Source organism: Siniperca chuatsi, linkage group LG4 (genome assembly GCF_020085105.1).
Source record: "Siniperca chuatsi isolate FFG_IHB_CAS linkage group LG4, ASM2008510v1, whole genome shotgun sequence".
NCBI classification, from domain to species: domain Eukaryota; kingdom Metazoa; phylum Chordata; class Actinopteri; order Centrarchiformes; family Sinipercidae; genus Siniperca; species Siniperca chuatsi.
In genome coordinates, this window is record NC_058045.1 from 6818735 (window position 1) to 6831670 (window position 12936).

The following is a 12936-nucleotide window of genomic DNA, read 5'->3' on the forward strand; positions in this document are numbered from 1 at the left end:
GTGTATAGAACAGATAGTAAAAGCAAGTGCATCATGGGTCACACTGAATGAGGATTAAATGCAAAAGCCGCCTCAAGTAATTTATGTAAATATGAATCACTCTTCAAAGCCTTAGATTCACCTTTAACAACCAGATGATCCATTTGTCTGAAAGCATGATCCACTTTTTCCCACAATTTGATTAACAGAGCTGGGGAAAGATACATTACAAGCAGCTGGATTACAATAATCACATTACAAAAAATATCTGAACCTCTGATTAATTATAGATGCTGAACTAAACCCAGAGTAATAACATTTCAGATTGCTCAGAAACATGTCTAAATAACCAAAGACATTTTATCTGTGAGGTTGTAGATGAAAACTCCATAAACTACAACTGATTACAGTTTAAAAAATAATAATTTCCCCAACCCTGAAGAGTGCTCCTGACCCAAGGTGCAATTTTCTACATATAAATATCTACTATTTTGTGAATGAGAGATACAATTTTGAAGGTAATGTTAAAAAAAATGTCAACCACATCACAGTTACAAGTATAGACACTGTTAGAAAGTGAGAAAATTAAGTAAGTGCACAGTGCACTTATATGACAGCAAGGGTGTAAGAGAGTTTTTACAGGGTGACAAGAGGCTTTGAGCTCATCTGCCTAATGGGAAGACTTGATTACCCATCCACCCCTATGACTGCCTAAAACACACCCCTCTTCTAATCAGAGATCACTGCAATTACAGTTCTCTACAGGGTGGTAAAACATGACTGCACAAATGTTACTTTCACTTTAGAAAGAGAATCTCAATCACAGGAGACTTTTAAGCACAAACTCTTTCAAGATGCAGCAATCATCATCAAATTGCAAAAAAAAAAAAAAAAAAAAAAAACTCTTTCAAATTCCAACACAGAATTGCTTAATATCTTTATAATATATATAAAAATTGTTTATCACTTAGCTAGAAAACAAACTGACTTATGTTTAAAGATTTTAAACAGACACAACTGTGTGTTTCTCTACTTCAAGGTCTATTTTCTCCTCACGTTCACCATCCCATATCCTGTTTCAGAGTGCCCTCTGCTGTTCTGGCAAGTACATTGCACCGTGACCAGGATACTGTGTATAACAATCTTTTAAAGGGTTTGTTTCCATGTACATTAATCAAAGGCAAGTCCAGAAGACCACAGGCTCTTAATAAATACATCTTACAAGTATGAAATTAGGTAAGAGTGATGACAGACAAATGCTGGAGGTTTATCAATAATAAATAAGCATCTGAAATGTTAGTTCCCAGCAGCTGACAAGCGTTAAATTCAACAGTACAGAGATAGAAAATAAAGCCTGTCACAAAAAAAGTTATCTAGTGTAGTTATCTAGCGTATAGTATATAGTGTGAGGAATACTAATATTGTTTTATCCTTTACAAGGGGAAATATAAAGGGGCTGCAGACACCAAACAATACAGAGCGAGAAACAATTACGTCCCCCATGGAGACCTGAGGTAATTCTAATCATGATAAAGAACCACCACAAATACAAACAAAACATTCAATGTAAAAAAATATTGAAATGCTTTGAGTCTACTGCATATTATAATAAAAACATTTATGTTTGTCAGACTCTAGTTTTAAGTGCATCAGTATACAGACTGCAAAATAGGTTAAGTATAGAATACATCTTGAACACATCTGAAAGTGATCATGATATCAATACACGTAGTTATCCGCTAGTATTACGCATACAAATGGCATCTTGTTTAATTTTCACAACAAATCAGTCTCCTTAGAGACCGTCAAAAATTGCCATTGCCGACTATATTTCAAGTCGTCAAGGCGGGGTATTGGGTCAAGTTTTCAACTAGCAATAATCGCGCCTCGGATAAACCTCATTGGCTACGATACTGCCACTGCGCAAGGCTAACGAGCACATTGACTCGGCGAGGGGGTGGCTCCAAGCCGCACACCTCTCTGTTAGGGTTTTAAAAATGGGTGTGGTTTATAATATATGGTTATAATTACATAGAAATATAAACCATTTTATCCCCAAAGTGGAGCCATGGGGACTTTATAAATACATCTCCATAAATATGAACAGTACACGTGGAGAAGACAGAAGAGATATTAGAAAACAGCAAAAGTGTCCTTAAATGTGATACTGCCGTTATTATATGTAACATCTTTTGATTTAACTTTGTGGTCGAATCGTGTAGTAGCTTGTAATCAATACGAATAAGTAATGCACAAACAATCCAACGTCAAAACTCACCTACAACGTTAAATAAATACACAATTGAAAGAAGTTATAAACGGAAATGACGTACCCTCCTGTACGTCTTTGTTTAAGGCTCCCGAAAACTCAGCCAGACGAGGAAGACGAACACGTTCTGACCATGCAATGTTTAATTTTAACCAAATATGAGTCGCATTTTTATATTTCACTTATTCACATATTAACACTTTTAACACGACTGAAATGCCCAAAATAATATACACGTTTAAATACAAATATTTAATAAGTATATAAAAGTGTATGAGTGAGAATTTATAGAGAAGTGAAGACAAAGAATAAGAGTCTGCAGCAGTGTCTAAACATGCAGAGACAGAATTGTTGAGACATACTGTAGCAATATCAGCCTTACGAAGACTTTACATTACTGTAAAACACCCCCTGGTGGAATAATATAAACATTACATTTGAACATTTTATACATTTATCTTAAGAGACCGTCAAAAATTGCCATTGGGTAACAGTGGGGGAAACATGTACAACAGACCATACCGAAACTAAACATCACTCTTTACACGACTGAAACGTCCGAAATAGGACAACTGAAGTACCACAATACCAAGAGTTGACACTAAACTTCATTTTTAAAATCATTCATCCTAGAACACACTATTTAACATTTTGTGATAACATATCAAATTTACTCCTCCTCTCCAATAAAGCAAGATATTTTAGCTTAGAACAAGATATCAGTCTCCTTAGAGACCGTCAAAAATTGCCATTGCCGACTATATTTCAAGTCGTCAAGGCGGGGTATTGGGTAAAGTTTTCAACTAGCAATAATCGCGCCTCGGATAAACCTCATAGGCTACGATACTGCCACTGCGCAAAGATGAAGAGAAGGAGTCACAGAGGGGGTGTCTTTAAGGTCTGCTCACCCCTCTGTTAGGGTTTTAACATGCATACTGTAGAATGACACAGGAAACCAGTTATGTACGGATGGTACTTAAATTGTGATTGTTTGGTTAAGAAAAGTCAGTTCAGTTGTACTTATATATTCGGGGTTAACCTGTTACTGTCATGCTATTGTTTATGTGGGTTAAGAAATGTTATTTATTCCAGCTGCTAATTACGGATGTGACTTGTATGTTAAGTTGGGTAGGTGGGGCTAATCATTTCCGTGTTTGGGCTATAGACTGTGTGGTTTGGGATACAGAAAATTATGTATTTATCAGACGAGCTCTACCGAAGTCGCCAGAGAATCACCTCTTCATTTTGGCGTGCCAAGTTGGTTTTTTTGCCCATTGTTGCCTGAGTATGTATCATAAAACCGTTCAAAAATACAGATCACCTCATAGACTTCCTGTATGAAACGCTATAATTACACACGTTTAAATACAAATACTTAATAAGTATATAAAAGTGTAAGAATGAGAGTCTGTAGTGTGTAAACATACTGTTCTAGTATCAACGTCATTATTTAAGTAACTCCTAAAGAAAAGTATATTTTAATTATTTTCTTAATTTGCGTGTTCAGAATGAAATTTAAAACTAATTGTTTTTAACACTTTATCAGTCTCCTTAGAGACCGTCAAAAATTGCCATTGCCGACTATATTTCAAGTCGTCAAGGCGGGGTATTGGGTAAAGTTTTCAACTAGCAATAATCGCGCCTCGGATAAACCTCATAGGCTACGATACTGCCACTGCGCAAAGCTGATTCAATCTAGGTATGAACAGAGTCGTCATTCCACTACATACGTTGTTTAGTTATGGTATCTTAGCTTTAATTCAAGACAAGCATACCATCTTCTGAGGACATTCACGGCCACACACTGTACCAACCCGCTAATTGTTGTAGTTTGCCGATTGCTGATTGTTGAAATGTATTTCTAACTGTCACCATGACGCAATGCATCATGGGATATATTTTCCCGTACTCTGATTATAATGGAAGTTCCGCCCAACCGTACAGTTTATCTTAATTTAAAGGCACACCACCCTTTCATGTTTGATACAGATCGGGGTATACAAATTAACAACACACTACAGTTTGTATTTCAGATATTTAAGCATTCGGACTGAAAACGGCAGTCTACGGTGGCCCCTTTGACCGAAATTCTAATCGCGAATTCCTGTTAGGGAGGGCTGGCATTCAGGCACACACTCGGGTAAAAAGTGTTGCAACAGAAGACAGTGACTGCCCTGTAGATATACGTTAAATATAGAATACATTTATACGGCACAGCATTTCAAAGGACCTGGAAAATGAATTCCTGCTGATCATGGGTCCAACCCGTCCATCGACAACGCTATATTACTGAAACACCACCAGATGTCAGTATAGACAAGGATAAACCTGCTCTATTTTCCCTGTAAGGATCTGACGATTTTAAAAGTAACCAAATGTGTTAATACTAACCTACTTCCAGATACAATAAAATAAAATACAGTGTTATACAACCTTAACACGGTGTGTTTATGAAGTAACTTACCAACAGTAACGTTACCAAATAATTTATTTAGCACGTTCAGCAGAATGCTTTACTTAAACCGTTGGGATAATTAACGTTAACTGACACGATTAATCACCGTCCAGATACGTTTAAAATTATCATAAGAGATAATGATACAGCAAAAATGAGGCCTTATATTAATGTAGTGTAGTAGGCACTAATGATAAACCGTGCCATGCTAGCTGCTGAGACGACGAGATTGAACTTTTCTCACGTGCTCGCTGCTGCGGCCTCCTTGAAAAGTAAAACTTTTAGGAGGAAAACCTTGAGAACGGTTCGAAGTGTTATGTCCAAAGCACATAGAAATGAATCCATACAGGGCGGTTAGGGTGATCACTGACGAGTAACTTCCACCTGGTCAGTACCTGTTAAAAAGATGCTGTGAGGTGATGCTGGCCTGAAATTGTGTTCTAACAGGAATGAAAAATGGCCGGACCGGAAATTGATTAAACGACTCTTCTTTTCATATTTTTACTTGTCCTATATATGTATGTAATGGATTACCTTTCATAAAATTGCCTTAAACAAATTCCATGTTTGCAGAAGCCCATTAATTTTAAACACTGGGCCAGAGACGATTTTAGACTGTCAACTATGGAAGCATATGACTTTGAATATTTAATATCCTGACAAATCTTTAAAGAGGTAGGCTACACTGCACTGTTGATAGTAGTAGTGACACATGGTTTTTGCCATTTATTCAGCTGTTAAAATTGGTCATATTTTTTTTCTCCCTTCATCTTCTCATTTCAGTATATAACACTTTTCTAAAGGTTACAGAGTCCCATGTTTCAGAGATGCAAGAGAAAAATAAATATGACAAAATAAACACCTAGAATCCTGCCCAGATGAACAAGCACAGTTTTCAGTAGAAATGCAAAGGAGCGCACAGAGCTGATGCAGAAATCTCACCCTGAAGAGCACAGGTTTGGGGATGAAGACAGTTAATTGGTAATTTTTGATCATCATAGGGATTAACTATAAAGATGTAATGGAGGTCCTAATATTATAGGTTGAAGAAGGATACAATTATTTTGTAATAATAACAGGGGCTAAACCATTCACTAATTTAAAAGAAACAAGGCAGATTTATCAGTTCTAAAATACTCTCGGAGCCAGCCACTAGGAGAAAGGACGCCAAAATTGGGGATGTCTGATACTGTATGTTTGATCAGGTCATAAGCCCTTAGTAATGGTATGCATTTTGCACGCTGTGTGTTTGCCGTATGACACAAACTGTAATTTCCCTGTGTGGATATTAGAAGCTCTTTCACTTGTTGTGAAGCTTCAGTGGGATAATGCAGGTGCTTTTGGGTGCTCAGCAGATAAGCATTGGCGTGCCAGGTGTTAAAGCTGCCTGGGCTGACACATTAGACAGGGATTTGCTCCTGCCAGAATGTCAGGCCAATGAGGTTCATAGAGGTAGGCTTGGATCACTGACAGGGACAGGTAAGTACGCAGATAAGGGGATTACACCATGTTTGCGCCAAGTAATCTCAAATGAATCCTGCCAGCCTCTGTTTCATCCTCACCTGGAAAGCACAAATTTCTCTTTTCTCAACCCAAGGAACACATTACATGAACAGAGTTCAATTCATAAAATGATCCTTTTAACCTGGCTTAAGAAGCATTTGAGGACACATTGGGTTATGGTCATTTAACAACTGTGACAGCAATAATCTCCTTTAATTCTCTGAGGCACTTGATTACTTTTTTGTATTAGTATTTTCTCCTTTATCACAAGCTCTGCCCAGTCAAGCAATGTGTGGTGTTTTGTAATCACCTGGGCCATGCCATAAATGAGATCTGGTTTGGTGGTCCCTCACTGCAAGGCTTAGACTTGACCTATTGAACAAATAAATAGGACTCTGTGAGAGCAGCTGAAGTCCCTTTGGGCCGTGGCTTTCCCCGCTGGTAGGCAGAGAGATGAAAATAGAGTGTAACAGATGGCTTAGCTGTTTCCGCCATTCAGCACAGGCTGCTGGGCAGCCCACATAATACCGTGCCATCCAAAAGGGGCTCAGTGGGCAGCCTATAGTCTTCAACATGCTGAGAGCTATTTTCCTCCTGAACCATCAATCACAGGGCTAAAAAAAAAAAATAGAGAAAAAAATCAATGTCATACTTGGGTTACAATCTAACCTATCTTACACCATGTGGAGCATCTCATAGTAGGTTAAGTAAGACTGTTTTGGTTTGGGGAAACATAAGCTTGTCAGTAAAGTCTGTAGACTGTGTATGTGCCAACTAGGCTGATCCAGCTTAGACCACACAGTGCAGCTTTCTCCCCATAATCACACTTCTACAGGCCTTGTCAAGGACACATAACCTCTTTGAATTACTGATGTTACTGACTCAATAGGGAATGGATATGGTGCACACTTTGTGTAAAAGTGTGTGCATGCAAGCAGGTGTGCGTGTGTGTGTATTTGTTTATCTACACATGAGTGTAGTTGGATGTACACAGGCCATTTTTAATCTGGGCTACATCACATCAGCCTGGTTAAGGACATTTATTGATGCTGAGCGTCCCTCTGTTCCCTCTCAGAGTGGGGCCCCCTGGACAATACAGGATGAGCTGGGCAAACTGTGATTAGATTGTGTTATGAGCAGAGAGAGGAAAACAATGACATTTTTCTTGGGTAAAGTGACAGCTCAGCCAGGGCAAGGGGACATCTGATAAGAGAAGACAAATGTCGCTCATGGTGCCTTTTAGTTTCTCCCTAAACTTCAAGGTCAAAGACACAGTGTTACATTAGTATTTTAGTTTCACTCATTCTTCAGTGCCACACAGCAATACATATATACAATAAATATCTACATCTCTTTTGTAGATATCTGTAATATCTTTTACACTCAACCAGCTTCTTTAAACATCAATCTTCTAATTCAAATAGTGTGTCTTTCTTTCTCTCTGACACACACATGCTTGCAGACTGTTCACACCAACCCACACACTGCTGCCATCCTGCTATTCCCAGTTTGTGGTTATTCCCAGACTGAGTCAGAATGGCACCATAAGCCCGTCTGTCCGTTTTATGCCAAACCTGATGTCTCCTTGTCGCACATGCCTTTGCGGAAGATCTGAGCCCCGCATACAGTAGCCATAGCTCGATCGCTCACACATCCCTCCCTCTGTAATTACTTATAAGTCATATTGACAGCTGGAGGCACATTTAGCTAGGTCAGAAAGCCATTCAAATCAAAGTGTTCCTTACGCTTTAAATAACCTTCCTCTGCCTCCCTGTTGAGTCTTTCTTCACACCTTTATCATTCACCACCATGACAGCTTCCTTTGTCTGTGAACTGCTCCATCTGTTATCTCTGCATCTATAGATTTGCCACTACAGTATATCTGGCAACCTTCACCTGATGTAACAAAAAATGACAAGAATGATAGATACTGACGATACAGTTGCATAGCAAGGGCAAAACCAAGGGTACAATTGTGAGAATGTGTAGAATAATATAACAATTTCCTGATTTTTTATTTATGTTTTTGCTGAACAGGTGATTAGATGCATAGAACATGAGACTAACATGACATTAACATTCCCAGTGTTGACTTTGGCCACCTGTACTAAAAACAAATGCAGTGATGGTACTGTACCTACTGGTGTATGTTATTTACCAAATGGCATGTGATTAACACGACTTCATCTGTGAGATTCTTATATTTCTTATTGAGGAATTAATACATAAGGACCGCATATGCCAGCTGTATCAGTGAAAAATGACCAAAATAGCTCCCAAACTATAACCCTATACTTTAACGCAATAAGATGATTTTCCCCCAAGGGTCAAGGTCAAGGTCTCTTTATTAGTACCCAAGGGTAAATTTGTTGTGCAGATGGGAGATTCAGCATTCCAGATTTAGAAACACGACATCACAGCGATACAGATTCAGAAGACATCAAAACTAAATAAACCAGTAACATATATAGTATCAAAATATAAGAACTCCTAAGAAAGTCATAACAAAGTGCTTCTGCACACACACACACACACACACACACCCACCAACTCAGTCAAAAACTTAAAGTGCCATTCGTGGGTGAAGTGCATCATTTTGTGCTAGCTTTGTTTAGCAGTGCAAAGCTAGAAAAAGATGATGCAAAGGGGATTCATAAAGTAATTCTTCTTCTAACGCTCAAATGTGATACATATATGATATTTTGCAGTAGCACTGGGGATGACTTGTTGATGATGCTCAGATATGCTTCAGTGTCCTAATGAACTTGCTAATGATGCATGCACTTGATAACTATTTACTTAACTATTAACTATTTGCTTATAATTAATTCAAAACCGCATGTGTGAAAATGCAAACCATTTACCTTTATCACAAAAAACAATTCAGAAACAAGTCACGCCTCAATGCCTTCTGTACAACACATATAACATATGTATTGTACCATATCTGTTACTATGTTACTATGAAAAAACTAAATTCAACGTAAATGTATGGGAACGGGGTCCCCAGCTACACAGGGGGGACGCAGCATTAAACAATATAATGCAATACAATACAGTATCACTGCAATAAATGCTAGTATTAATATCTGTAAATCAGAGAGGTGTTGGTTTACATATTTGTTAATTGTAGTGTTTTGGATTGGATTGTATTAACTTTAAGGTATTTCTGTTCTTTTGTACGTTTGTTGTGCACGCACTGTACACACAGTAAAGATGGATATAAAATGTGTAACAATTAATCCTGTTGCCAGCACTTTACTTAAAGTGCCCCTATTTAGCATTTATAATCAGTATGAAGATATTGAATAAATGGTTTATAACACACTATGTAGTTGTAAGCAAATATAAGTGTTTATTAATGTGTTTGTTGTAGTATTACATAGCCTAATATGTCTTCATAGGATAAATTATAATTGTTGAAAAAAACTGTACATAAATAAACACTTAAAAATATCCATATAGCTGTGTACAAATACATTATAGCATGTTCTAAAGCATTTACTAAATGTTTATATACTGCTTATAAATGCTGAACAGGGACCCTTAAAGCAGTGATTCCCAACCAGGGGTACTTGTACTCTGCAGTTACCAGGGGGTACGTGGAAAAATTGTGAATAGAAATTATGATTTGATAATATATATCCACATATTTGTGTTTAGGAGAAAAATCAACACACAAGTAAGATTACAAATTTGTGTGATCCTGATCTTTATAGTTGTCACAATAACTTACCAACTATGGTAATCTGCACAAGACGTGCCTCAGTTTTCGAGTCAAGTGTAAGTTGACTGCAGAAAAACTAGTCAGAAAAAAGACAAAAAACCAAAAAGCTACTAAAGCTAAAAGTAAAGATACTGTAAATGGTTGAAACAACCAATTTCTGTCACTCCAAACGGCAGTAGTACAAATGCAAACTTGGCCAAAACTGCTAAAAAATACCATTGAACAATACCATAAAGCCATCCCATCTATCATAGGGGCATGATAAAGGGGTACTTAGCCCTTCTGATAGGGCTGTGGGGGTACGAAGGACAAAAAAGGTTGGGAACTACTTAAAGTGTTACCTCCGTTTTGTTAATGAGGTTATTAGTTGATGAAACAATACAAGCTTCCACCAACAGAGGGCAGTCTATCCACATGGCAACCACACTCTGAACTATGAACCTTGAATCTGTTATGACTACTACATCATCATGGACAACTGAAATGCTGTGTCATAAATTAGGTCTTATAATATGTTGATAGTCAAACATTTTACAGCCCGGACCAGCTAAGGGACACTGTGTGACAAATGGTACTGTTTGACACCAGCATGATAACAGATCATCACTATTCAAGCAACATAAAAGGCTAGCTGCAGGAAGGTATAGGCGCATTGATCAAAATGTCATCACAGTCAGGCTATCTAGTAGAACAAAGTGAACTTCTATTCCACTTTAGTGAATTTAGAGAGCTTTCACTTGGCCTTTCCTGGCTACCGACATCCCCTGGGCTAGCATGTTCCAGGACTCAGCAGGCTCATTACTCTTTAGACAAACAGGTTTGGACATATTGAACTCAGACCCAAAACAACCTGGCTCTACCCCGCCACTTTCCACTCTCTCAGCTCTATTTGTGATTGGGGAGTGTTTGTCTCTCTCACTCTATCTCTGGGTGTCTGTTTGCCTGACACTTGTCTGGCTTGGCCTAGTTTCTCCTTGATCTCATCAGTCAATGTGAGGACCTGTGAAGGCCATCTCCCCATCTTGCTGTGTGAATCTCTGCCAGCTCTGTGCCTGTGTCAGCAGTTAGGGACTGACTCACACCCACGCAGTCTCCAGTCTTCGCTCCAGGGCCCACTGGGCAAAGGCAGCACATCTCCCCAAACAGACAGCCTCATTTGCATGCCCATAAATCACTCACAAAACTGACACCCAGCCACACAACAAGGCATGACATGGAGCCACAAAACTCAGTGTGCCAAATTGCAGTGTTATGTGACATTAGGCTCTAAAGGCAAAAATAGGCTATTCATATAACCTCTAGGGTGATGATAGAGCCAATCAAGCTTGAGTAGTACTTACACACATATGGCCCATATCTGAAATCAAAGCAACTTTGAGCCCCTAACTGCATGAATGTCAAAAATCAGTGAATTTCTTACTAAAAAGACCCAAAACATATGGCTGATTCAAAGGTTATTACATATTCACAGTGCAATGAAAGATTGCACTTTCTAAAACTTAGTTTAACTAAAGAGCTTCAAAATTATACTTCTTGTGATTAACGATTCAGCAGCCAAGGTACAGCGAGCACACCAGTAATTTTTGTTATAATGACTACTAATACGGCTCTTGTAAGGACATAGTCAAATGGGGCTCAGTGAAATATAAATAAATGAGCAGTGGTTGCTCTTGAAAATATTTTTAAGCCAAGCAATGTCCCCAGATTCCCTTTCCACACTATTCTGTGTCCATCTGCACGAAATACCAATGGTTTATTTATGTTTTACTTAGTTGTTTATTTGACAGGGAAAGTGCAATTAACATAATTACATTCAGCCGCTTAAAATACAACAAATGTGTTGCAAGTGGAATTTATAGTGACAGCTAATTTACAATGATTGTCCCTAGGTGGGCTTTTAGATCAGTTACACAATTTTAAATTAAAGCTGATTTTAAAAGCACAGGAAATGAACAGTGCAATATAATTCACATTATACTGTACATAATAATAACAGCACAAACACTGGACCATAACAGTAACGTAACAATGATCATAGTGATACTACTATTAGTTTACATCACAATTAATCAACCTTAAAGGGACAGTTCACGAAAGAAAAAGACTTGGTTTAAGAATAGCTGCTCCCGAGGCTTCTGCTGACACACATACAATGAATGTGAATGGAAACTTGTTGGCTTTGATGCTCAAAGGATCAAGAAATGGAAAACACTCAACAGCAATGTGTCTTTCTCTGGAGAACTGACAGACCTCCCTGTCAACAGTCACTGGAAACTGTTTGGTAAGTTTGGTAAAGCTGTCTATAGTGACGTCTGTTGATTATCCCGAGAAAACATGGGATTGTTTCTGAATAGACACATGCTGTATGGTATTTTCACTGAGATCATGTCTTCAGTATTGTTTGTGGGATGTTGCAGTAGCCTACAGACCTGAGGAGTTTACATTCTAAAATTACACACAAATTACACACAAAGTCTGATATTCTTAGGAGTTAATATCTTTAAATAAAGGTATTATGGTGTCAAACATGAATTGGTTTGGGGTAGGGAGAATTTGGACCCATGACCTCAGTATTTCTAAAGTCCTGCCCTACCACAGGCCTATTTCACAGAAGACATTTTGACATGCCACAGTAGGAAAAACAGAAAAGTACAAAATAAAAATGAATGATGGCTGAATTTCATTTAGTTGCTGGGTCCTGGTATTGTGCATGCTGGATCACTGTCAGCTTACTGGGACATTTGAATACAGAGCCATTAAACAGAGCCATTGTTAATGTTATTAGTAGCATCATATAAGTGCTTTTCCTTCTATCGCAAGTCAAAATGTCTGTTGTGGAAAAAGCCACAAAGTGTAGATATTAGCAGTAGCAGTAGCAGATGTTTCTAAACTATCTGCAAATCAAACCTAAACTATCTGTATCCTGAATGAGTTGTAAAATTGTGATTTTTGTGAACTGACCCTTTAACTTTTCCCAAAGTTTAACTTATCACGGATCAACAG

The 12936-nt window shown here is 38.1% G+C and overlaps 3 non-coding genes across 3 annotated transcripts; all 3 read right to left on the reverse strand.

Annotated features, from left to right (window-relative positions):
• Window positions 1–1769: 1769 nt before the first annotated feature.
• LOC122875625 lies at window positions 1770–1910 on the reverse strand. The gene has a single exon (XR_006377860.1). It is a non-coding gene; the product is annotated as a U4 spliceosomal RNA (small nuclear RNA).
• A 1061-nt stretch (window positions 1911–2971) lies between these two features.
• Window positions 2972–3112, reverse strand: LOC122875613. The gene has a single exon (XR_006377849.1). It is a non-coding gene; the product is annotated as a U4 spliceosomal RNA (small nuclear RNA).
• A 682-nt stretch (window positions 3113–3794) lies between these two features.
• LOC122875635 lies at window positions 3795–3935 on the reverse strand. Its single transcript, XR_006377869.1, has one exon. It is a non-coding gene; the product is annotated as a U4 spliceosomal RNA (small nuclear RNA).
• Window positions 3936–12936: the final 9001 nt, after the last annotated feature.